Source organism: Diorhabda carinulata, chromosome 1 (assembly GCF_026250575.1).
Source record: "Diorhabda carinulata isolate Delta chromosome 1, icDioCari1.1, whole genome shotgun sequence".
Lineage (NCBI taxonomy): Eukaryota > Metazoa > Arthropoda > Insecta > Coleoptera > Chrysomelidae > Diorhabda > Diorhabda carinulata.
Window position 1 is genome coordinate 351719 of NC_079460.1, and position 24832 is coordinate 376550.

The following is a 24832-nucleotide window of genomic DNA, read 5'->3' on the forward strand; positions in this document are numbered from 1 at the left end:
TATAAAAGTTGTATGAAAATAGTAATAATTATGAAAAGCAAAGTATTACGAAATTAGCTAAGTTCGGTGACTGGCCGGCAGAGGACGCTAGTGTCTATAAAACGGTGTTTAGTTTGTCTTCTGGCCGGCAGAGGGCGCTAGTGTCTATTAAACCGTGTTAAGTTCGGTGACTGACCGGCAGAGGGCGCTAGTGTCTATAAAAAGGTGTTTAGTTTGTCGTCTCTCCGGCAGAGGGCGCTAGTGTCTATAAAACGGTGTATAGTTTGTCGTCTCTCCGGCAGAGAGCGCTAGTGTCTATAAAACCGTGTTAAGTTCGGTGACTGGCCGGCAGAGGGCGCTAGTGTCTATAAAACCGTGTCAAGTTCGGTGACTGGCCGGCAGAGGGCGCTAGTGTCTATAAAAAGGTGTTTAGTTTGTCGTCTCTCCGGCAGAGGGCGCTAGTGTCTATAAAACCGTGTTCAGTTTGTCGTCTGGCCGGCAGAGGGCGCTAGTGTCTATTAAACCGTGTTAAGTTCGGTGACTGGCCGGCAGAGGGCGCTAGTGTCTATAAAACCGTGTCAAGTTCGGTGACTGGCCGGCAGAGGGCGCTAGTGTCTATAAAAAGGTGTTTAGTTTGTCGTCTCTCCGGCAGAGGGCGCTAGTGTCTATAAAACCGTGTTCAGTTTGTCGTCTGGCCGGCAGAGGGCGCTAGTGTCTATTAAACCGTGTTAAGTTCGGTCACTGGCCGGCAGAGGGCGCTAGTGTCTATAAAAAGGTGTTTAGTTTGTCGTCTCTCCGGCAGAGGGCGCTAGTATCTATAAAACCGTGTTCAGTTTGTCGTCTGGCCGGCAGAGGGCGCTAGTGTCTATAAAACTGTGTTTGGTTTGTCTTCTGGCCGGCAGAGGGCGCTAGTGTCTATTAAACCGTGTTAAGTTCGGTAACTGGCCGGCAGAGGGCGCTAGTATCTATAAAACCGTGTTCAGTTTGTCGTCTCTCCGGCAGAGGGCGCTAGTGTCTATAAAACAGTGTTAAGTTCGGTGACTGGCCGGCAGAGGGCGCTAGTGTCTATAAAACCGTATTAAGTTTGGTGTCTGGTCGGCAGGATATAGGAACTTGTCGAAAAAGTTGAATTGTGTAAATTGAATGGAAATTTTTTTTATGTAGAAGCCGTTCGAGGTATATTATATAAAAGTGTTATGAAAATATTAACAATAACGGAAAAAAGTATTATGAAATTAGATGGCCGCTCGATGTATGAACGTACGAGGTGTATTATATAAAAGTTGTATGAAAATAGAAATAATAATGAAAAACAAGTATTATGAAATTTAATTCCGCTCGATATAGGAACTTGTCGAGAAAGATGATTTGTGAAGTTGAATGGAGATGTTTTGTATGTAGAAGTCGTCCGAGGTGTATGACATAAAAGTGTTATGAAAATATTAACGATAAAGAAAAGAAGTATTATGAAATTAGATCGCCGCTCGATGTATGAACGTACGAGGTGTATTATATAAAAGTTGTATGAAAATAGTAATAATTATGAAAAGCAAAGTATTACGAAATTAGCTAAGTTCGGTGACTGGCCGGCAGAGGGCGCTAGTGTCTATAAAACGGTGTTTAGTTTGTCTTCTGGCCGGCAGAGGGCGCTAGTGTCTATTAAACCGTGTTAAGTTCGGTGACTGGCCGGCAGAGGGCGCTAGTGTCTATAAAAAGGTGTTTAGTTTGTCGTCTCTCCGGCAGAGGGCGCTAGTGTCTATAAAACGGTGTTTAGTTTGTCGTCTCTCCGGCAGAGAGCGCTAGTGTCTATAAAACCGTGTTAAGTTCGGTGACTGGCCGGCAGAGGGCGCTAGTGTCTATAAAACCGTGTCAAGTTCGGTGACTGGCCGGCAGAGGGCGCTAGTGTCTATAAAAAGGTGTTTAGTTTGTCGTCTCTCCGGCAGAGGGCGCTAGTGTCTATAAACCCGTGTTCAGTTTGTCGTCTGGCCGGCAGAGGGCGCTAGTGTCTATTAAACCGTGTTAAGTTCGGTGACTGGCCGGCAGAGGGCGCTAGTGTCTATAAAACCGTGTCAAGTTCGGTGACTGGCCGGCAGAGGGCGCTAGTGTCTATAAAAAGGTGTTTAGTTTGTCGTCTCTCCGGCAGAGGGCGCTAGTGTCTATAAAACCGTGTTCAGTTTGTCGTCTGGCCGGCAGAGAGCGCTAGTGTCTATAAAACCGTGTTAAGTTTGGTGTCTGGTCGGCAGGATATAGGAACTTGTCGAAAAAGTTGAATTGTGTAAAATGAATGGAAATTTTTTTTATGTAGAAGCCGTTCGAGTTATATTATATAAAAGTGTTATGAAAATATTAACGATAAAGAAAAAAAGTATTATAAAATTAGATGGCCGCTCGATGTATGAACGTACAAGGTGTATTATATAAAAGTTGTATGAAAATAGTAATAATTATGAAAAGCAAAGTATTACGAAATTAGCTAAGTTCGGTGACTGGCCGGCAGAGGGCGCTAGTGTCTATAAAACGGTGTTTAGTTTGTCTTCTGGCCGGCAGAGGGCGCTAGTGTCTATTAAACCGTGTTAAGTTCGGTGACTGGCCGGCAGAGGGCGCTAGTGTCTATAAAAAGGTGTTTAGTTTGTCGTCTCTCCGGCAGAGGGCGCTAGTGTCTATAAAACGGTGTATAGTTTGTCGTCTCTCCGGCAGAGAGCGCTAGTGTCTATAAAACCGTGTTAAGTTCGGTGACTGGCCGGCAGAGGGCGCTAGTGTCTATAAAACCGTGTCAAGTTCGGTGACTGGCCGGCAGAGGGCGCTAGTGTCTATAAAAAGGTGTTTAGTTTGTCGTCTCTCCGGCAGAGGGCGCTAGTGTCTATAAAACCGTGTTCAGTTTGTCGTCTGGCCGGCAGAGGGCGCTAGTGTCTATTAAACCGTGTTAAGTTCGGTGACTGGCCGGCAGAGGGCGCTAGTGTCTATAAAACCGTGTCAAGTTCGGTGACTGGCCGGCAGAGGGCGCTAGTGTCTATAAAAAGGTGTTTAGTTTGTCGTCTCTCCGGCAGAGGGCGCTAGTGTCTATAAAACCGTGTTCAGTTTGTCGTCTGGCCGGCAGAGGGCGCTAGTGTCTATTAAACCGTGTTAAGTTCGGTCACTGGCCGGCAGAGGGCGCTAGTGTCTATAAAAAGGTGTTTAGTTTGTCGTCTCTCCGGCAGAGGGCGCTAGTATCTATAAAACCGTGTTCAGTTTGTTGTCTGGCCGGCAGAGGGCGCTAGTGTCTATAAAACTGTGTTTGGTTTGTCTCGTGGCCGGCAGAGGGCGCTAGTGTCTATTAAACCGTGTTAAGTTCGGTAACTGGCCGGCAGAGGGCGCTAGTATCTATAAAACCGTGTTCAGTTTGTCGTCTCTCCGGCAGAGGGCGCTAGTGTCTATAAAACAGTGTTAAGTTCGGTGACTGGCCGGCAGAGGGCGCTAGTGTCTATAAAACCGTATTAAGTTTGGTGTCTGGTCGGCAGGATATAGGAACTTGTCGAAAAAGTTGAATTGTGTAAATTGAATGGAAATTTTTTTTATGTAGAAGCCGTTCGAGGTATATTATATAAAAGTGTTATGAAAATATTAACAATAACGGAAAAAAGTATTATGAAATTAGATGGCCGCTCGATGTATGAACGTACGAGGTGTATTATATAAAAGTTGTATGAAAATAGAAATAATAATGAAAAACAAGTATTATGAAATTTAATTCCGCTCGATATAGGAACTTGTCGAGAAAGATGATTTGTGAAGTTGAATGGAGATGTTTTGTATGTAGAAGTCGTCCGAGGTGTATGACATAAAAGTGTTATGAAAATATTAACGATAAAGAAAAGAAGTATTATGAAATTAGATCGCCGCTCGATGTATGAACGTACGAGGTGTATTATATAAAAGTTGTATGAAAATAGTAATAATTATGAAAAGCAAAGTATTACGAAATTAGCTAAGTTCGGTGACTGGCCGGCAGAGGGCGCTAGTGTCTATAAAACGGTGTTTAGTTTGTCGTCTCTCCGGCAGAGAGCGCTAGTGTCTATAAAACCGTGTTAAGTTCGGTGACTGGCCGGCAGAGGGCGCTAGTGTCTATAAAACCGTGTCAAGTTCGGTGACTGGCCGGCAGAGGGCGCTAGTGTCTATAAAAAGGTGTTTAGTTTGTCGTCTCTCCGGCAGAGGGCGCTAGTGTCTATAAACCCGTGTTCAGTTTGTCGTCTGGCCGGCAGAGGGCGCTAGTGTCTATTAAACCGTGTTAAGTTCGGTGACTGGCCGGCAGAGGGCGCTAGTGTCTATAAAACCGTGTCAAGTTCGGTGACTGGCCGGCAGAGGGCGCTAGTGTCTATAAAAAGGTGTTTAGTTTGTCGTCTCTCCGGCAGAGGGCGCTAGTGTCTATAAAACCGTGTTCAGTTTGTCGTCTGGCCGGCAGAGAGCGCTAGTGTCTATAAAACCGTGTTAAGTTTGGTGTCTGGTCGGCAGGATATAGGAACTTGTCGAAAAAGTTGAATTGTGTAAAATGAATGGAAATTTTTTTTATGTAGAAGCCGTTCGAGTTATATTATATAAAAGTGTTATGAAAATATTAACGATAAAGAAAAAAAGTATTATAAAATTAGATGGCCGCTCGATGTATGAACGTACAAGGTGTATTATATAAAAGTTGTATGAAAATAGTAATAATTATGAAAAGCAAAGTATTACGAAATTAGCTAAGTTCGGTGACTGGCCGGCAGAGGGCGCTAGTGTCTATAAAACGGTGTTTAGTTTGTCTTCTGGCCGGCAGAGGGCGCTAGTGTCTATTAAACCGTGTTAAGTTCGGTGACTGGCCGGCAGAGGGCGCTAGTGTCTATAAAAAGGTGTTTAGTTTGTCGTCTCTCCGGCAGAGGGCGCTAGTGTCTATAAAACGGTGTATAGTTTGTCGTCTCTCCGGCAGAGAGCGCTAGTGTCTATAAAACCGTGTTAAGTTCGGTGACTGGCCGGCAGAGGGCGCTAGTGTCTATAAAACCGTGTCAAGTTCGGTGACTGGCCGGCAGAGGGCGCTAGTGTCTATAAAAAGGTGTTTAGTTTGTCGTCTCTCCGGCAGAGGGCGCTAGTGTCTATAAAACCGTGTTCAGTTTGTCGTCTGGCCGGCAGAGGGCGCTAGTGTCTATTAAACCGTGTTAAGTTCGGTGACTGGCCGGCAGAGGGCGCTAGTGTCTATAAAACCGTGTCAAGTTCGGTGACTGGCCGGCAGAGGGCGCTAGTGTCTATAAAAAGGTGTTTAGTTTGTCGTCTCTCCGGCAGAGGGCGCTAGTGTCTATAAAACCGTGTTCAGTTTGTCGTCTGGCCGGCAGAGGGCGCTAGTGTCTATTAAACCGTGTTAAGTTCGGTCACTGGCCGGCAGAGGGCGCTAGTGTCTATAAAAAGGTGTTTAGTTTGTCGTCTCTCCGGCAGAGGGCGCTAGTATCTATAAAACCGTGTTCAGTTTGTCGTCTGGCCGGCAGAGGGCGCTAGTGTCTATAAAACTGTGTTTGGTTTGTCTTCTGGCCGGCAGAGGGCGCTAGTGTCTATTAAACCGTGTTAAGTTCGGTAACTGGCCGGCAGAGGGCGCTAGTATCTATAAAACCGTGTTCAGTTTGTCGTCTCTCCGGCAGAGGGCGCTAGTGTCTATAAAACAGTGTTAAGTTCGGTGACTGGCCGGCAGAGGGCGCTAGTGTCTATAAAACCGTATTAAGTTTGGTGTCTGGTCGGCAGGATATAGGAACTTGTCGAAAAAGTTGAATTGTGTAAATTGAATGGAAATTTTTTTTATGTAGAAGCCGTTCGAGGTATATTATATAAAAGTGTTATGAAAATATTAACAATAACGGAAAAAAGTATTATGAAATTAGATGGCCGCTCGATGTATGAACGTACGAGGTGTATTATATAAAAGTTGTATGAAAATAGAAATAATAATGAAAAACAAGTATTATGAAATTTAATTCCGCTCGATATAGGAACTTGTCGAGAAAGATGATTTGTGAAGTTGAATGGAGATGTTTTGTATGTAGAAGTCGTCCTAGGTGTATGACATAAAAGTGTTATGAAAATATTAACGATAAAGAAAAGAAGTATTATGAAATTAGATCGCCGCTCGATGTATGAACGTACGAGGTGTATTATATAAAAGTTGTATGAAAATAGTAATAATTATGAAAAGCAAAGTATTACGAAATTAGCTAAGTTCGGTGACTGGCCGGCAGAGGGCGCTAGTGTCTATAAAACGGTGTTTAGTTTGTCTTCTGGCCGGCAGAGGGCGCTAGTGTCTATTAAACCGTGTTAAGTTCGGTGACTGGCCGGCAGAGGGCGCTAGTGTCTATAAAAAGGTGTTTAGTTTGTCGTCTCTCCGGCAGAGGGCGCTAGTGTCTATAAAACGGTGTTTAGTTTGTCGTCTCTCCGGCAGAGAGCGCTAGTGTCTATAAAACCGTGTTAAGTTCGGTGACTGGCCGGCAGAGGGCGCTAGTGTCTATAAAACCGTGTCAAGTTCGGTGACTGGCCGGCAGAGGGCGCTAGTGTCTATAAAAAGGTGTTTAGTTTGTCGTCTCTCCGGCAGAGGGCGCTAGTGTCTATAAACCCGTGTTCAGTTTGTCGTCTGGCCGGCAGAGGGCGCTAGTGTCTATTAAACCGTGTTAAGTTCGGTGACTGGCCGGCAGAGGGCGCTAGTGTCTATAAAACCGTGTCAAGTTCGGTGACTGGCCGGCAGAGGGCGCTAGTGTCTATAAAAAGGTGTTTAGTTTGTCGTCTCTCCGGCAGAGGGCGCTAGTGTCTATAAAACCGTGTTCAGTTTGTCGTCTGGCCGGCAGAGAGCGCTAGTGTCTATAAAACCGTGTTAAGTTTGGTGTCTGGTCGGCAGGATATAGGAACTTGTCGAAAAAGTTGAATTGTGTAAAATGAATGGAAATTTTTTTTATGTAGAAGCCGTTCGAGTTATATTATATAAAAGTGTTATGAAAATATTAACGATAAAGAAAAAAAGTATTATAAAATTAGATGGCCGCTCGATGTATGAACGTACAAGGTGTATTATATAAAAGTTGTATGAAAATAGTAATAATTATGAAAAGCAAAGTATTACGAAATTAGCTAAGTTCGGTGACTGGCCGGCAGAGGGCGCTAGTGTCTATAAAACGGTGTTTAGTTTGTCTTCTGGCCGGCAGAGGGCGCTAGTGTCTATTAAACCGTGTTAAGTTCGGTGACTGGCCGGCAGAGGGCGCTAGTGTCTATAAAAAGTTGTTTAGTTTGTCGTCTCTCCGGCAGAGGGCGCTAGTGTCTATAAAACGGTGTATAGTTTGTCGTCTCTCCGGCAGAGAGCGCTAGTGTCTATAAAACCGTGTTAAGTTCGGTGACTGGCCGGCAGAGGGCGCTAGTGTCTATAAAACCGTGTCAAGTTCGGTGACTGGCCGGCAGAGGGCGCTAGTGTCTATAAAAAGGTGTTTAGTTTGTCGTCTCTCCGGCAGAGGGCGCTAGTGTCTATAAAACCGTGTTCAGTTTGTCGTCTGGCCGGCAGAGGGCGCTAGTGTCTATTAAACCGTGTTAAGTTCGGTGACTGGCCGGCAGAGGGCGCTAGTGTCTATAAAACCGTGTCAAGTTCGGTGACTGGCCGGCAGAGGGCGCTAGTGTCTATAAAAAGGTGTTTAGTTTGTCGTCTCTCCGGCAGAGGGCGCTAGTGTCTATAAAACCGTGTTCAGTTTGTCGTCTGGCCGGCAGAGGGCGCTAGTGTCTATTAAACCGTGTTAAGTTCGGTCACTGGCCGGCAGAGGGCGCTAGTGTCTATAAAAAGGTGTTTAGTTTGTCGTCTCTCCGGCAGAGGGCGCTAGTATCTATAAAACCGTGTTCAGTTTGTCGTCTGGCCGGCAGAGGGCGCTAGTGTCTATAAAACTGTGTTTGGTTTGTCTTCTGGCCGGCAGAGGGCGCTAGTGTCTATTAAACCGTGTTAAGTTCGGTAACTGGCCGGCAGAGGGCGCTAGTATCTATAAAACCGTGTTCAGTTTGTCGTCTCTCCGGCAGAGGGCGCTAGTGTCTATAAAACAGTGTTAAGTTCGGTGACTGGCCGGCAGAGGGCGCTAGTGTCTATAAAACCGTATTAAGTTTGGTGTCTGGTCGGCAGGATATAGGAACTTGTCGAAAAAGTTGAATTGTGTAAATTGAATGGAAATTTTTTTTATGTAGAAGCCGTTCGAGGTATATTATATAAAAGTGTTATGAAAATATTAACAATAACGGAAAAAAGTATTATGAAATTAGATGGCCGCTCGATGTATGAACGTACGAGGTGTATTATATAAAAGTTGTATGAAAATAGAAATAATAATGAAAAACAAGTATTATGAAATTTAATTCCGCTCGATATAGGAACTTGTCGAGAAAGATGATTTGTGAAGTTGAATGGAGATGTTTTGTATGTAGAAGTCGTCCGAGGTGTATGACATAAAAGTGTTATGAAAATATTAACGATAAAGAAAAGAAGTATTATGAAATTAGATCGCCGCTCGATGTATGAACGTACGAGGTGTATTATATAAAAGTTGTATGAAAATAGTAATAATTATGAAAAGCAAAGTATTACGAAATTAGCTAAGTTCGGTGACTGGCCGGCAGAGGGCGCTAGTGTCTATAAAACGGTGTTTAGTTTGTCTTCTGGCCGGCAGAGGGCGCTAGTGTCTATTAAACCGTGTTAAGTTCGGTGACTGGCCGGCAGAGGGCGCTAGTGTCTATAAAAAGGTGTTTAGTTTGTCGTCTCTCCGGCAGAGGGCGCTAGTGTCTATAAAACGGTGTTTAGTTTGTCGTCTCTCCGGCAGAGAGCGCTAGTGTCTATAAAACCGTGTTAAGTTCGGTGACTGGCCGGCAGAGGGCGCTAGTGTCTATAAAACCGTGTCAAGTTCGGTGACTGGCCGGCAGAGGGCGCTAGTGTCTATAAAAAGGTGTTTAGTTTGTCGTCTCTCCGGCAGAGGGCGCTAGTGTCTAAAAACCCGTGTTCAGTTTGTCGTCTGGCCGGCAGAGGGCGCTAGTGTCTATTAAACCGTGTTAAGTTCGGTGACTGGCCGGCAGAGGGCGCTAGTGTCTATAAAACCGTGTCAAGTTCGGTGACTGGCCGGCAGAGGGCGCTAGTGTCTATAAAAAGGTGTTTAGTTTGTCGTCTCTCCGGCAGAGGGCGCTAGTGTCTATAAAACCGTGTTCAGTTTGTCGTCTGGCCGGCAGAGAGCGCTAGTGTCTATAAAACCGTGTTAAGTTTGGTGTCTGGTCGGCAGGATATAGGAACTTGTCGAAAAAGTTGAATTGTGTAAAATGAATGGAAATTTTTTTTATGTAGAAGCCGTTCGAGTTATATTATATAAAAGTGTTATGAAAATATTAACGATAAAGAAAAAAAGTATTATAAAATTAGATGGCCGCTCGATGAATGAACGTACAAGGTGTATTATATAAAAGTTGTATGAAAATAGTAATAATTATGAAAAGCAAAGTATTACGAAATTAGCTAAGTTCGGTGACTGGCCGGCAGAGGGCGCTAGTGTCTATAAAACGGTGTTCAGTTTGTCTTCTGGCCGGCAGAGGGCGCTAGTGTCTATTAAACCGTGTTAAGTTCGGTGACTGGCCGGCAGAGGGCGCTAGTGTCTATAAAAAGGTGTTTAGTTTGTCGTCTCTCCGGCAGAGGGCGCTAGTGTCTATAAAACGGTGTATAGTTTGTCGTCTCTCCGGCAGAGAGCGCTAGTGTCTATAAAACCGTGTTAAGTTCGGTGACTGGCCGGCAGAGGGCGCTAGTGTCTATAAAACCGTGTCAAGTTCGGTGACTGGCCGGCAGAGGGCGCTAGTGTCTATAAAAAGGTGTTTAGTTTGTCGTCTCTCCGGCAGAGGGCGCTAGTGTCTATAAAACCGTGTTCAGTTTGTCGTCTGGCCGGCAGAGGGCGCTAGTGTCTATTAAACCGTGTTAAGTTCGGTGACTGGCCGGCAGAGGGCGCTAGTGTCTATAAAACCGTGTCAAGTTCGGTGACTGGCCGGCAGAGGGCGCTAGTGTCTATAAAAAGGTGTTTAGTTTGTCGTCTCTCCGGCAGAGGGCGCTAGTGTCTATAAAACCGTGTTCAGTTTGTCGTCTGGCCGGCAGAGGGCGCTAGTGTCTATTAAACCGTGTTAAGTTCGGTCACTGGCCGGCAGAGGGCGCTAGTGTCTATAAAAAGGTGTTTAGTTTGTCGTCTCTCCGGCAGAGGGCGCTAGTATCTATAAAACCGTGTTCAGTTTGTCGTCTGGCCGGCAGAGGGCGCTAGTGTCTATAAAACTGTGTTTGGTTTGTCTTCTGGCCGGCAGAGGGCGCTAGTGTCTATTAAACCGTGTTAAGTTCGGTAACTGGCCGGCAGAGGGCGCTAGTATCTATAAAACCGTGTTCAGTTTGTCGTCTCTCCGGCAGAGGGCGCTAGTGTCTATAAAACAGTGTTAAGTTCGGTGACTGGCCGGCAGAGGGCGCTAGTGTCTATAAAACCGTATTAAGTTTGGTGTCTGGTCGGCAGGATATAGGAACTTGTCGAAAAAGTTGAATTGTGTAAATTGAATGGAAATTTTTTTTATGTAGAAGCCGTTCGAGGTATATTATATAAAAGTGTTATGAAAATATTAACAATAACGGAAAAAAGTATTATGAAATTAGATGGCCGCTCGATGTATGAACGTACGAGGTGTATTATATAAAAGTTGTATGAAAATAGAAATAATAATGAAAAACAAGTATTATGAAATTTAATTCCGCTCGATATAGGAACTTGTCGAGAAAGATGATTTGTGAAGTTGAATGGAGATGTTTTGTATGTAGAAGTCGTCCGAGGTGTATGACATAAAAGTGTTATGAAAATATTAACGATAAAGAAAAGAAGTATTATGAAATTAGATCGCCGCTCGATGTATGAACGTACGAGGTGTATTATATAAAAGTTGTATGAAAATAGTAATAATTATGAAAAGCAAAGTATTACGAAATTAGCTAAGTTCGGTGACTGGCCGGCAGAGGGCGCTAGTGTCTATAAAACGGTGTTTAGTTTGTCTTCTGGCCGGCAGAGGGCGCTAGTGTCTATTAAACCGTGTTAAGTTCGGTGACTGGCCGGCAGAGGGCGCTAGTGTCTATAAAACCGTGTCAAGTTCGGTGACTGGCCGGCAGAGGGCGCTAGTGTCTATAAAAAGGTGTATAGTTTGTCGTCTCTCCGGCAGAGGGCGCTAGTGTCTATAAAACCGTGTTCAGTTTGTCGTCTGGCCGGCAGAGGGCGCTAGTGTCTATTAAACCGTGTTAAGTTCGGTGACTGGCCGGCAGAGGGCGCTAGTGTCTATAAAACCGTGTCAAGTTCGGTGACTGGCCGGCAGAGGGCGCTAGTGTCTATAAAAAGGTGTTTAGTTTGTCGTCTCTCCGGCAGAGGGCGCTAGTGTCTATAAAACCGTGTTCAGTTTGTCGTCTGGCCGGCAGAGGGCGCTAGTGTCTATTAAACCGTGTTAAGTTCGGTCACTGGCCGGCAGAGGGCGCTAGTGTCTATAAAACCGTGTTCAGTTTGTCGTCTGGCCGGCAGAGGGCGCTAGTGTCTATAAAACTGTGTTTGGTTTGTCTTCTGGCCGGCAGAGGGCGCTAGTGTCTATTAAACCGTGTTAAGTTCGGTAACTGGCCGGCAGAGGGCGCTAGTATCTATAAAACCGTGTTCAGTTTGTCGTCTCTCCGGCAGAGGGCGCTAGTGTCTATAAAACCGTGTTAAGTTCGGTGACTGGCCGGCAGAGGGCGCTAGTGTCTATAAAACCGTATTAAGTTTGGTGTCTGGTCGGCAGGATATAGGAACTTGTCGAAAAAGTTGAATTGTGTAAATTGAATGGAAATTTTTTTTATGTAGAAGCCGTTCGAGGTATATTATATAAAAGTGTTATGAAAATATTAACAATAACGGAAAAAAGTATTATGAAATTAGATGGCCGCTCGATGTATGAACGTACGAGGTGTATTATATAAAAGTTGTAAGAAAATAGAAATAATAATGAAAAACAAGTATTATGAAATTTAATTCCGCTCGATATAGGAACTTGTCGAGAAAGATGATTTGTGAAGTTGAATGGAGATGTTTTGTATGTAGAAGTCGTCCGAGGTGTATGACATAAAAGTGTTATGAAAATATTAACGATAAAGAAAAAAAGTATTATGAAATTAGATCGCCGCTCGATGTATGAACGTACGAGGTGTATTATATAAAAGTTGTATGAAAATAGTAATAATTATGAAAAGCAAAGTATTACGAAATTAGCTAAGTTCGGTGACTGGCCGGCAGAGGGCGCTAGTGTCTATAAAATGGTGTTTAGTTTGTCTTCTGGCCGGCAGAGGGCGCTAGTGTCTATTAAACCGTGTTAAGTTCGGTGACTGGCCGGCAGAGGGCGCTAGTGTCTATAAAAAGGTGTTTAGTTTGTCGTCTCTCCGGCAGAGGGCGCTAGTGTCTATAAAAAGGTGTTTAGTTTGTCGTCTCTCCGGCAGAGGGCGCTAGTGTCTATAAAAAGGTGTTTAGTTTGTCGTCTCTCCGGCAGAGGGCGCTAGTGTCTATAAAACAGTGTTAAGTTCGGTGACTGGCCGGCAGAGGGCGCTAGTGTCTATAAAACGGTGTTTAGTTTGTCTTCTGGCCGGCAGAGGGCGCTAGTGTCTATTAAACCGTGTTAAGTTCGGTGACTGGCCGGCAGAGGGCACTAGTGTCTATAAAAAGGTGTTTAGTTTGTCGTCTCTCCGGCAGAGGGCGCTAGTGTCTATAAAACGGTGTTTAGTTTGTCGTCTCTCCGGCAGAGAGCGCTAGTGTCTATAAAACCGTGTTAAGTTCGGTAACTGGCCGGCAGAGGGCGCTAGTGTCTATAAAACCGTGTCAAGTTCGGTGACTGGCCGGCAGAGGGCGCTAGTGTCTATAAAAAGGTGTTTAGTTTGTCGTCTCTCCGGCAGAGGGCGCTAGTGTCTATAAAACCGTGTTCAGTTTGTCGTCAGGCCGGCAGAGGGCGCTAGTGTCTATTAAACCGTGTTAAGTTCGGTCACTGGCCGGCAGAGGGCGCTAGTGTCTATAAAAAGGTGTTTAGTTTGTCGTCTCTCCGGCAGAGGGCGCTAGTATCTATAAAACCGTGTTCAGTTTGTCGTCTGGCCGGCAGAGGGCGCTAGTGTCTATAAAACTGTGTTTGGTTTGTCTTCTGGCCGGCAGAGGGCGCTAGTGTCTATTAAACCGTGTTAAGTTCGGTAACTGGCCGGCAGAGGGCGTTAGTATCTATAAAACCGTGTTCAGTTTGTCGTCTCTCCGGCAGAGGGCGCTAGTGTCTATAAAACAGTGTTAAGTTCGGTGACTGACCGGCAGAGGGCGCTAGTGTATATAAAACCGTATTAAGTTTGGTGTCTGGTCGGCAGGATATAGGAACTTGTCGAAAAAGTTGAATTGTGTAAATTGAATGGAAATTTTTTTTATGTAGAAGCCGTTCGAGGTATATTATATAAAAGTGTTATGAAAATATTAACAATAACGGAAAAAAGTATTATGAAATTAGATGGCCGCTCGATGTATGAACGTACGAGGTGTATTATATAAAAGTTGTATGAAAATAGAAATAATAATGAAAAACAAGTGTTATGAAATTTAATTCCGCTCGATATAGGAACTTGTCGAGAAAGATGATTTGTGAAGTTGAATGGAGATGTTTTGTATGTAGAAGTCGTCCGAGGTGTATGACATAAAAGTGTTATGAAAATATTAACGATAAAGAAAAAAAGTATTATGAAATTAGATCGCCGCTCGATGTATGAACGTACGAGGTGTATTATATAAAAGTTGTATGAAAATAGTAATAATTATGAAAAGCAAAGTATTACGAAATTAGCTAAGTTCGGTGACTGGCCGGCAGAGGGCGCTAGTGTCTATAAAACCGTGTCAAGTTCGGTGACTGGCCGGCAGAGAGCGCTAGTGTCTATAAAACCGTGTTAAGTTTGGTGTCTGGTCGGCAGGATATAGGAACTTGTCGAAAAAGTTGAATTGTGTAAAATGAATGGAAATTTTTTTTATGTAGAAGCCGTTCGAGTTATATTATATAAAAGTGTTATGAAAATATTAACGATAAAGAAAAAAAGTATTATGAAATTAGATGGCCGCTCTATGTATGAACGTACGAGGTGTATTATATAAAAGTTGTATGAAAATAGTAATAATTATGAAAAGCAAAGTATTACGAAATTAGCTAAGTTCGGTGACTGGCCGGCAGAGGGCGCTAGTGTCTATAAAACGGTGTTTAGTTTGTCTTCTGGCCGGCAGAGGGCGCTAGTGTCTATTAAACCGTGTTAAGTTCGGTGACTGGCCGGCAGAGGGCGCTAGTGTCTATAAAAAGGTGTTTAGTTTGTCGTCTCTCCGGCAGAGGGCGCTAGTGTCCATAAAACGGTGTTTAGTTTGTCGTCTCTCCGGCAGAGAGCGCTAGTGTCTATAAAACCGTGTTAAGTTCGGTGACTGGTTGGCAGAGGGCGCTAGTGTCTATAAAACCGTGTCAAGTTCGGTGACTGGCCGGCAGAGGGCGCTAGTGTCTATAAAAAGGTGTTTAGTTTGTCGTCTCTCCGGCAGAGGGCGCTAGTGTCTATAAAACCGTGTTCAGTTTGTCGTCTGGCCGGCAGAGGGCGCTAGTGTCTATTAAACCGTGTTAAGTTCGGTGACTGGCCGGCAGAGGGCGCTAGTGTCTATAAAACCGTGTCAAGTTCGGTGACTGGCCGGCAGAGGGCGCTAGTGTCTATAAAAAGGTGTTTAGTTTGTCGTCTCTCCGGCAGAGGACGCTAGTGTCTATAAAACCGTGTTCAGTTTGTCGTCTGGCCGGCAGAGAGCGCTAGTGTCTATAAAACCGTGTTAAGTTTGGTGTCTGGTCGGCAGGATATAGGAACTTGTCGAAAAAGTTGAATTGTGTAAAATGAATGGAAATTTTTTTTATGTAGAAGCCGTTCGAGTTATATTATATAAAAGTGTTATGAAAATATTAACGATAAAGAAAAAAAGTATTATGAAATTAGATGGCCGCTCGATGTATGAACGTACGAGGTGTATTATATAAAAGTTGTATGAAAATAGTAATAATTATGAAAAGCAAAGTATTACGAAATGAGCTAAGTTCGGTGACTGGCCGGCAGAGGGCGCTAGTGTCTATAAAACGGTGTTTAGTTTGTCTTCTGGCCGGCAGAGGGCGCTAGTGTCTATTAAACCGTGTTAAGTTCGGTGACTGGCCGGCAGAGGGCGCTAGTGTCTATAAAAAGGTGTTTAGTTTGTCGTCTCTCCGGCAGAGGGCGCTAGTGTCTATAAAACGGTGTATAGTTTGTCGTCTCTCCGGCAGAGAGCGCTAGTGTCTATAAAACCGTGTTAAGTTCGGTGACTGGCCAGCAGAGGGCGCTAGTGTCTATAAAACCGTGTCAAGTTCGGTGACTGGCCGGCAGAGGGCGCTAGTGACTATAAAAAGGTGTTTAGTTTGTCGTCTCTCCGGCAGAGGGCGCTAGTGTCTATAAAACCGTGTTCAGTTTGTCGTCTGGCCGGCAGAGGGCGCTAGTGTCTATTAAACCGTGTTAAGTTCGGTGACTGGCCGGCAGAGGGCGCTAGTGTCTATAAAAAGGTGTTTAGTTTGTCGTCTCTCCGGCAGAGGGCGCTAGTGTTTATAAAACGGTGTTTAGTTTGTCGTCTCTCCGGCAGAGAGCGCTAGTGTCTATAAAACCGTGTTAAGTTCGGTGACTGGCCAGCAGAGGGCGCTAGTGTCTATAAAACCGTGTCAAGTTCGGTGACTGGCCGGCAGAGAGCGCTAGTGTCTATAAAACCGTGTTAAGTTTGGTGTCTGGTCGGCAGGATATAGGAACTTGTCGAAAAAGTTGAATTGTGTAAAATGAATGGAAATTTTTTTTATGTAGAAGCCGTTCGAGTTATATTATATAAAAGTGTTATGAAAATATTAACGATAAAGAAAAAAAGTATTATGAAATTAGATGGCCGCTCGATGTATGAACGTACGAGGTGTATTATATAAAAGTTGTATGAAAATAGTTATAATTATGAAAAGCAAAGTATTACGAAATTAGCTAAGTTCGGTGACTGGCCGGCAGAGGGCGCTAGTGTCTATGAAACGGTTTTTAGTTTGTCTTCTGGCCGGCAGAGGGCGCTAGTGTCTATTAAACCGTGTTAAGTTCGGTGACTGGCCGGCAGTGGGCGCTAGTGTCTATAAAAAGGTGTTTAGTTCGTCGTCTCTCCGGCAGAGGGCGCTAGTGTCTATAAAACGGTGTATAGTTTGTCGTCTCTCCGGCAGAGAGCGCTAGTGTCTATAAAACCGTGTTAAGTTCGGTGACTGGCCGGCAGAGGGCGCTAGTGTCTATAAAACCGTGTCAAGTTCGGTGACTGGCCGGCAGAGAGCGCTAGTGTCTATAAAACCGTGTTAAGTTTGGTGTCTGGTCGGCAGGATATAGGAACTTGTCGAAAAAGTTGAATTGTGTAAAATGAATGGAAATTTTTTTTATGTAGAAGTCGTTCGAGTTATATTATATAAAAGTGTTATGAAAATATTAACGATAAAGAAAAAAATTATTATGAAATTAGATGGCTGCTCGATGTATGAACGTACGAGGTGTATTATATAAAAGTTGTATGAAAATAGTAATAATTATGAAAAGCAAAGTATTACGAAATGAGCTAAGTTCGGTGACTGGCCGGCAGAGGGCGCTAGTGTCTATAAAACGGTGTTTAGTTTGTCTTCTGGCCGGCAGAGGGCGCTAGTGTCTATTAAACCGTGTTAAGTTCGGTGACTGGCCGGCAGAGGGCGCTAGTGTCTATAAAAAGGTGTTTAGTTTGTCGTCTCTCCGGCAGAGGGCGCTAGTGTCTATAAAACGGTGTTTAGTTTGTCGTCTCTCCGGCAGAGAGCGCTAGTGTCTATAAAACCGTGTTAAGTTCGGTGACTGGCCGGCAGAGGGCGCTAGTGTCTATAAAACCGTGTCAAGTTCGGTGACTGGCCGGCAGAGGGCGCTAGTGTCTATAAAAAGGTGTTTAGTTTGTCGTCTCCCTGGCAGAGGGCGCTAGTGTCTATAAAACCTTGTTCAGTTTGTCGTCTGGCCGGCAGAGGGCGCTAGTGTCTATTAAACCGTGTTAAGTTCGGTGACTGGCCGGCAGAGGGCGCTAGTGTCTATAAAACCGTGTCAAGTTCGGTGACTGGCCGGCAGAGGGCGCTAGTGTCTATAAAAAGGTGTTTAGTTTGTCGTCTCTCCGGCAGAGGGCGCTAGTGTCTATAAAACCGTGTTCAGTTTGTCGTCTGGCCGGCAGAGAGCGCTAGTGTCTATAAAACCGTGTTAAGTTTGGTGTCTGGTCGGCAGGATATAGGAACTTGTCGAAAAAGTTGAATTGTGTGAAATGAATGGAAATTTTTTTTATGTAGAAGCCGTTCGAGTTATATTATATAAAAGTGTTATGAAAATATTAACGATAAAGAAAAAAAGTATTATGAAATTAGATGGCCGCTCGATGTATGAACGTACGAGGTGTATTATATAAAAGTTGTATGAAAATAGTAATAATTATGAAAAGCAAAGTATTACGAAATGAGCTAAGTTCGGTGACTGGCCGGCAGAGGGCGCTAGTGTCTATAAAACGGTGTTTAGTTTGTCTTCTGGCCGGCAGAGGGCGCTAGTGTCTATTAAACCGTGTTAAGTTCGGTGACTGGCCGGCAGTGGGCGCTAGTGTCTATAAAAAGGTGTTTAGTTCGTCGTCTCTCCGGCAGAGGGCGCTAGTGTCTATAAAACGGTGTATAGTTTGTCGTCTCTCCGGCAGAGAGCGCTAGTGTCTATAAAACCGTGTTAAGTTCGGTGACTGGCCGGCAGAGGGCGCTAGTGTCTATAAAACCGTGTCAAGTTCGGTGACTGGCCGGCAGAGGGCGCTAGTGTCTATAAAAAGGTGTTTAGTTTGTCGTCTCTCCGGCAGAGGGCGCTAGTGTCTATAAAACCGTGTTCAGTTTGTCGTCTGGCCGGAAGAGGGCGCTAGTGTCTATTAAACCGTGTTAAGTTCGGTGACTGGCCGGCAGAGGGCGCTAGTGTCTATAAAACCGTGTCAAGTTCGGTGACTGGCCGGCAGAGGGCGCTAGTGTCTATAAAAAGGTGTTTAGTTTGTCGTCTCTCCGGCAGAGGGCGCTAGTGTCTATAAAACCGTGTTCAGTTTGTCGTCTGGCCGGCAGAGGGCGCTAGTGTCTATTAAACCGTGTTAAGTTCGGTCACTGGCCGGCAGAGGGCGCTAGTGTCTATAAAAAGGTGTTTAGTTTGTCGTCTCTCCGGCAGAGGGCGCTAGTATCTATAAAACCGTGTTCAGTTTGTCGTCTGGCCGGCAGAGGGCGCTAGTGTCTATAAAACTGTGTTTGGTTTGTCTTCTGGCCGGCAGAGGGCGCTAGTGTCTATTAAACCGTGTTAAGTTCGGTAACTGGCCGGCAGAGGGCGCTAGTATCTATAAAACCGTGTTCAGTTTGTCGTCTCTCCGGCAGAGGGCGCTAGTGTCTATAAAACAGTGTTAAGTTCGGTGACTGGCCGGCAGAGGGCGCTAGTGTCTATAAAACCGTATTAAGTTTGGTGTCTGGTCGGCAGGATATAGGAACTTGTCGAAAAAGTTGAATTGTGTAAATTGAATGGAAATTTTTTTTATGTAGAAGCCGTTCGAGGTATATTATATAAAAGTGTTATGAAAATATTAACAATAACGGAAAAAAGTATTATGAAATTAGATGGCCGCTCGATGTATGAACGTACGAGGTGTATTATATAAAAGTTGTATGAAAATAGAAATAATAATGAAAAACAAGTATTATGAAATTTAATTCCGCTCGATATAGGAACTTGTCGAGAAAGATGATTTGTGAAGTTGAATGGAGATGTTTTGTATGTAGAAGTCGTCCGAGGTGTATGACATAAAAGTGTTATGAAAATATTAACGATAAAGAAAAAAAGTATTATGAAATTACATCGCCGCTCGATGTATGAACGTACGAGGTGTATTATATAAAAGTTGTATGAAAATAGTAATAATTATGAAAAGCAAAGTATTACGAAATTAGCTAAGTTCGGTGACTGGCCGGCAGAGGGCGCTAGTGTCTATAAAACGGTGTTTAGTTTGTCTTCTGGCCGGCAGAGGGCGCTAGTGTCTATTAAACCGTGTTAAGTTCGGTGACTGGCCGGCAGAGGGCACTAGTGTCTATAAAAAGGTGTTTAGTTTGTCGTCTCTCCGGCAGAGGGCGCTAGTGTCTATAAAAAGGTGTTTAGTTTGTCGTCTCTCCGGCAGAGGGCGCTAGTGTCTATAAATCAGTGTTAAGTTCGGTGACTGGCCGGCAGAGGGCGCTAGTGTCTATAAAACCGTATTAAGTTTGGTGTCTGGTCGGCAGGATATAGGAACTTGTCGTAAAAGTTGAATTGTGTAAATTGAATGGAAATTTTTTTTATGTAGAAGCCGTTCGAGGTATATTATATAAAAGTGTTATGAAAATATTAACAATAACGGAAAAAAGTATTATGAAATTAGATGGCCGCTCGATGTATGAACGTACGAGGTGTATTATATAAAAGTTGTATGAAAATAGTAATAATTATGAAAAGCAAAGTATTACGAAATTAGCTAAGTTCGGTGACTGGCCGGCAGAGGGCGCTAGTGTCTATAAAACGGTGTTTAGTTTGTCGTCTCTCCGGCAGAGAGCGCTAGTGTCTATAAAACCGTGTTAAGTTCGGTGACTGGCCGACAGAGGGCGCTAGTGTCTATAAAACCGTGTCAAGTTCGGTGACTGGCCGGCAGAGGGCGCTAGTGTCTATAAAAAGGTGTTTAGTTTGTCGTCTCTCCGGCAGAGGGCGCTAGTGTCTATAAAACCGTGTTCAGTTTGTCGTCTGGCCGGCAGAGGGCGCTAGTGTCTATTAAACCGTGTTAAGTTCGGTGACTGGCCGGCAGAGGGCGCTAGTGTCTATAAAATCGTGTCAAGTTCGGTGACTGGCCGGCAGAGGGCGCTAGTGTCTATAAAAAGGTGTTTAGTTTGTCGTATCTCCGGCAGAGGGCGCTAGTGTCTATAAAACCGTGTTCAGTTTGTCGTCTGGCCGGCAGAGAGCGCTAGTGTCTATAAAACCGTGTTAAGTTTGGTGTCTGGTCGGCAGGATATAGGAACTTGTCGAAAAAGTTGAATTGTGTAAAATGAATGGAAATTTTTTTTATGTAGAAGCCGTTCGAGTTATATTATATAAAAGTGTTATGAAAATATTAACGATAAAGAAAAAAAGTATTATGAAATTAGATGGCCGCTCGATGTATGAACGTACGAGGTGTATTATATAAAAGTTGTATGAAAATAGTAATAATTATGAAAAGCAAAGTATTACGAAATTAGCTAAGTTCGGTGACTGGCCGGCAGAGGGCGCTAGTGTCTATAAAACGGTGTCTAGTTTGTCTTCTGGCCGGCAGAGGGCGCTAGTGTCTATTAAACCGTGTTAAGTTCGGTGACTGGCCGGCAGAGGGCGATAGTGTCTCTAAAAAGGTGTTTAGTTTGTCGTCTCTCCGGCAGAGGGCGCTAGTGTCTATAAAACGGTGTTTAGTTTGTCGTCTTTCCGGCAGAGAGCGCTAGTGTCTATAAAACCGTGTTAAGTTCGGTGACTGGCCGGCAGAGGGCGCTAGTGTCTATAAAACCGTGTCAAGTTCGGTGACTGGCCGGCAGAGGGCGCTAGTGTCTATAAAAAGGTGTTTAGTTTGTCGTCTCCCTGGCAGAGGGCGCTAGTGTCTATAAAACCGTGTTCAGTTTGTCGTCTGGCCGGCAGAGGGCGCTAGTGTCTATTAAACCGTGTTAAGTTCGGTGACTGGCCGGCAGAGGGCGCTAGTGTCTATAAAACCGTGTCAAGTTCGGTGACTGGCCGGCAGAGGGCGCTAGTGTCTATAAAAAGGTGTTTAGTTTGTCGTCTCTCCGGCAGAGGGCGCTAGTGTCTATAAAACGGTGTTCAGTTTGTCGTCTGGCCGGCAGAGGGCGCTAGTGTCTATTAAACCGTGTTAAGTTCGGTGACTGGCCGGCAGAGGGCGCTAGTGTCTATAAAAAGGTGTTTAGTTTGTCGTCTCTCCGGCAGAGGGCGCTAGTATCTATAAAACCGTGTTCAGTTTGTCGTCTGGCCGGTAGAGGGCGCTAGTGTCTATAAAACTGTGTTTGGTTTGTCTTCTGGCCGGCAGAGGGCGCTAGTGTCTATTAAACCGTGTTAAGTTCGGTAACTGGCCGGCAGAGGGCGCTAGTATCTATAAAACCGTGTTAAGTTCGGTGACTGGCCGGCAGAGGGCGCTAGTGTCTATAAAAAGGTGTTTAGTTTGTCGTCTCTCCGGCAGAGGGCGCTAGTGTCTATAAAAAGGTGTTTAGTTTGTCGTCTCTCCGGCAGAGGGCGCTAGTGTCTATAAAACAGTGTTAAGTTCGGTGACTGGCCGGCAGAGGGCGCTAGTGTCTATAAAACCGTATTAAGTTTGGTGTCTGGTCGGCAGGATATAGGAACTTGTCGAAAAAGTTGAATTGTGTAAATTGAATGGAAATTTTTTTTATGTAGAAGCCGTTCGAGGTATATTATATAAAAGTGTTATGAAAATATTAACAATAACGGAAAAAAGTATTATGAAATTAGATCGCCGCTCGATGTATGAACGTACGAGGTGTATTATATAAAAGTTGTATGAAAATAGTAATAATTATGAAAAGCAAAGTATTACGAAATTAGCTAAGTTCGGTGACTGGCCGGCAGAGGGCGCTAGTGTCTATAAAACGGTGTTTAGTTTGTCTTCTGGCCGGCAGAGGGCGCTAGTGTCTATTAAACCGTGTTAAGTTCGGTGACTGGCCGGCAGAGGGCGCTAGTGTCTATAAAAAGGTGTTTAGTTTGTCGTCTCTCCGGCAGAGGGCGCTAGTGTCTATAAAACGGTGTTTAGTTAGTCGTCTCTCCGGCAGAGAGCGCTAGTGTCTATAAAAACGTGTTAAGTTCGGTGACTGGCCGGCAGAGGGCGCTAGTGTCTATAAAACCGTGTCAAGTTCGGTGACTGGCCGGCAGAGAGCGCTAGTGTCTATAAAACCGTGTTAAGTTTGGTGTCTGGTCGGCAGGATATAGGAACTTGTCGAAAAAGTTGAATTGTGTAAAATGAATGGAAATTTTTTTTATGTAGAAGCCGTTCGAGTTATATTATATAAAAGTGTTATGAAAATATTTACAATAAAGAAAAAAAGTATTATGAAATTGGATGGCCGCTCGATGTATGAACGTACGAGGTGTATTATATAAAAGTTGTATGAAAATAGTAATAATTATGAAAAGCAAAGTATTACGAAATTAGCTAAGTTCGGTGACTGGCCGGCAGAGGGCGCTAGTGTCTATGAAACGGTGTTTAGTTTGTCTTCTGGCCGGCAGAGGGCGCTAGTGTCTATTAAACCGTGTTAAGTTCGGTGACTGGCCGGCAGAGGGCGCTAGTGTCTATAAAAAGGTGTTTAGTTTGTCGTCTCTCCGGCAGAGGGCGCTAGTGTCTATAAAACTGTGTTTAGTTTGTCGTCTCTCCGGCAGAGAGCGCTAGTGTCTATAAAACCGTGTTAAGTTCGGTGACTGGCCGGCAGAGGGCGCTAGTGTCTATAAAACGGTGTCAAGTTCGGTAACTGGCCGGCAGAGGGCGCTAGTGTCTATAAAACGGTGTTTAGTTTGTCGTCTCTCCGGCAGAGAGCGCTAGTGTCTATAAAACCGTGTTAAGTTCGGTGACTGGCTGGCAGAGGGCGCTAGTGTCTATAAAACCGTGTCAAGTTCGGTGACTGGCCGACAGAGAGCGCTAGTGTCTATAAAACCGTGTTAAGTTTGGTGTCTGGTCGGCAGGATATAGGAACTTGTCGAAAAAGTTGAATTGTGTAAATTGAATGGAAATTTTTTTTATGTAGAAGCCGTTCGAGGTATATTATATAAAAGTGTTATGAAAATATTAACAATAACGGAAAAAAGTATTATGAAATTAGATCGCCGCTCGATGTATGAACGTACGAGGTGTATTATATAAAAGTTGTATGAAAATAGTAATAATTATGAAAAGCAAAGTATTACGAAATTAGCTAAGTTCGGTGACTGGCCGGCAGAGGGCGCTAGTGTCTATAAAACGGTGTTTAGTTTGTCTTCTGGCCGGCAGAGGGCGCTAGTGTCTATTAAACCGTGTTAAGTTCGGTGACTGGCCGGCAGAGGGCGCTAGTGTCTATAAAAAGGTGTTTAGTTTGTCGTCTCTCCGGCAGAGGGCGCTAGTGTCTATAAAACGGTGTTTAGTTAGTCGTCTCTCCGGCAGAGAGCGCTAGTGTCTATAAAAACGTGTTAAGTTCGGTGACTGGCCGGCAGAGGGCGCTAGTGTCTATAAAACCGTGTCAAGTTCGGTGACTGGCCGGCAGAGAGCGCTAGTGTCTATAAAACCGTGTTAAGTTTGGTGTCTGGTCGGCAGGATATAGGAACTTGTCGAAAAAGTTGAATTGTGTAAAATGAATGGAAATTTTTTTTATGTAGAAGCCGTTCGAGTTATATTATATAAAAGTGTTATGAAAATATTAACAATAACGGAAAAAAGTATTATGAAATTAGATGGCCGCTCGATGTATGAACGTACGAGGTGTATTATATAAAAGTTGTATGAAAATAGTAATAATTATGAAAAGCAAAGTATTACGAAATTAGCTAAGTTCGGTGACTGGCCGGCAGAGGGCGCTAGTGTCTATGAAACGGTGTTTAGTTTGTCTTCTGGCCGGCAGAGGGCGCTAGTGTCTATTAAACCGTGTTAAGTTCGGTGACTGGCCGGCAGAGGGCGCTAGTGTCTATAAAAAGGTGTTTAGTTTGTCGTCTCTCCGGCAGAGGGCGCTAGTGTCTATAAAACTGTGTTTAGTTTGTCGTCTCTCCGGCAGAGAGCGCTAGTGTCTATAAAACCGTGTTAAGTTCGGTGACTGGCCGGCAGAGGGCGCTAGTGTCTATAAAACGGTGTCAAGTTCGGTAACTGGCCGGCAGAGGGCGCTAGTGTCTATAAAACGGTGTTTAGTTTTTCGTCTCTCCGGCAGAGAGCGCTAGTGTCTATAAAACCGTGTTAAGTTCGGTGACTGGCTGGCAGAGGGCGCTAGTGTCTATAAAACCGTGTCAAGTTCGGTGACTGGCCGACAGAGAGCGCTAGTGTCTATAAAACCGTGTTAAGTTTGGTGTCTGGTCGGCAGGATATAGGAACTTGTCGAAAAAGTTGAATTGTGTAAAATGAATGGAAATTTTTTTTATGTAGAAGCCGTTCGAGTTATATTATATAAAAGTGTTATGAAAATATCAACGATAAAGAAAAAAAGTATTATGAAATTAGATGGCCGCTCGATGTATGAACGTACGAGGTGTATTATATAAAAGTTGTATGAAAATAGTAATAATTATGAAAAGCAAAGTATTACGAAATTAGCTAAGTTCGGTGACTGGCCGGCAGAGGGCGCTAGTGTCTATAAAACGGTGTTTAGTTTGTCTTCTGGCCGGCAGAGGGCGCTAGTGTCTATTAAACCGTGTTAAGTTCGGTCACTGGCCGGCAGAGGGCGCTAGTGTCTATAAAAAGGTGTTTAGTTTGTCGTCTCTCCGGCAGAGGGCGCTAGTATCTATAAAACCGTGTTCAGTTTGTCGTCTGGCCGGCAGAGGGCGCTAGTGTCTATAAAACTGTGTTTGGTTTGTCTTCTGGCCGGCAGAGGGCGCTAGTGTCTATTAAACCGTGTTAAGTTCGGTAACTGGCCGGCAGAGGGCGCTAGTATCTATAAAACCGTGTTCAGTTTGTCGTCTCTCCGGCAGAGGGCGCTA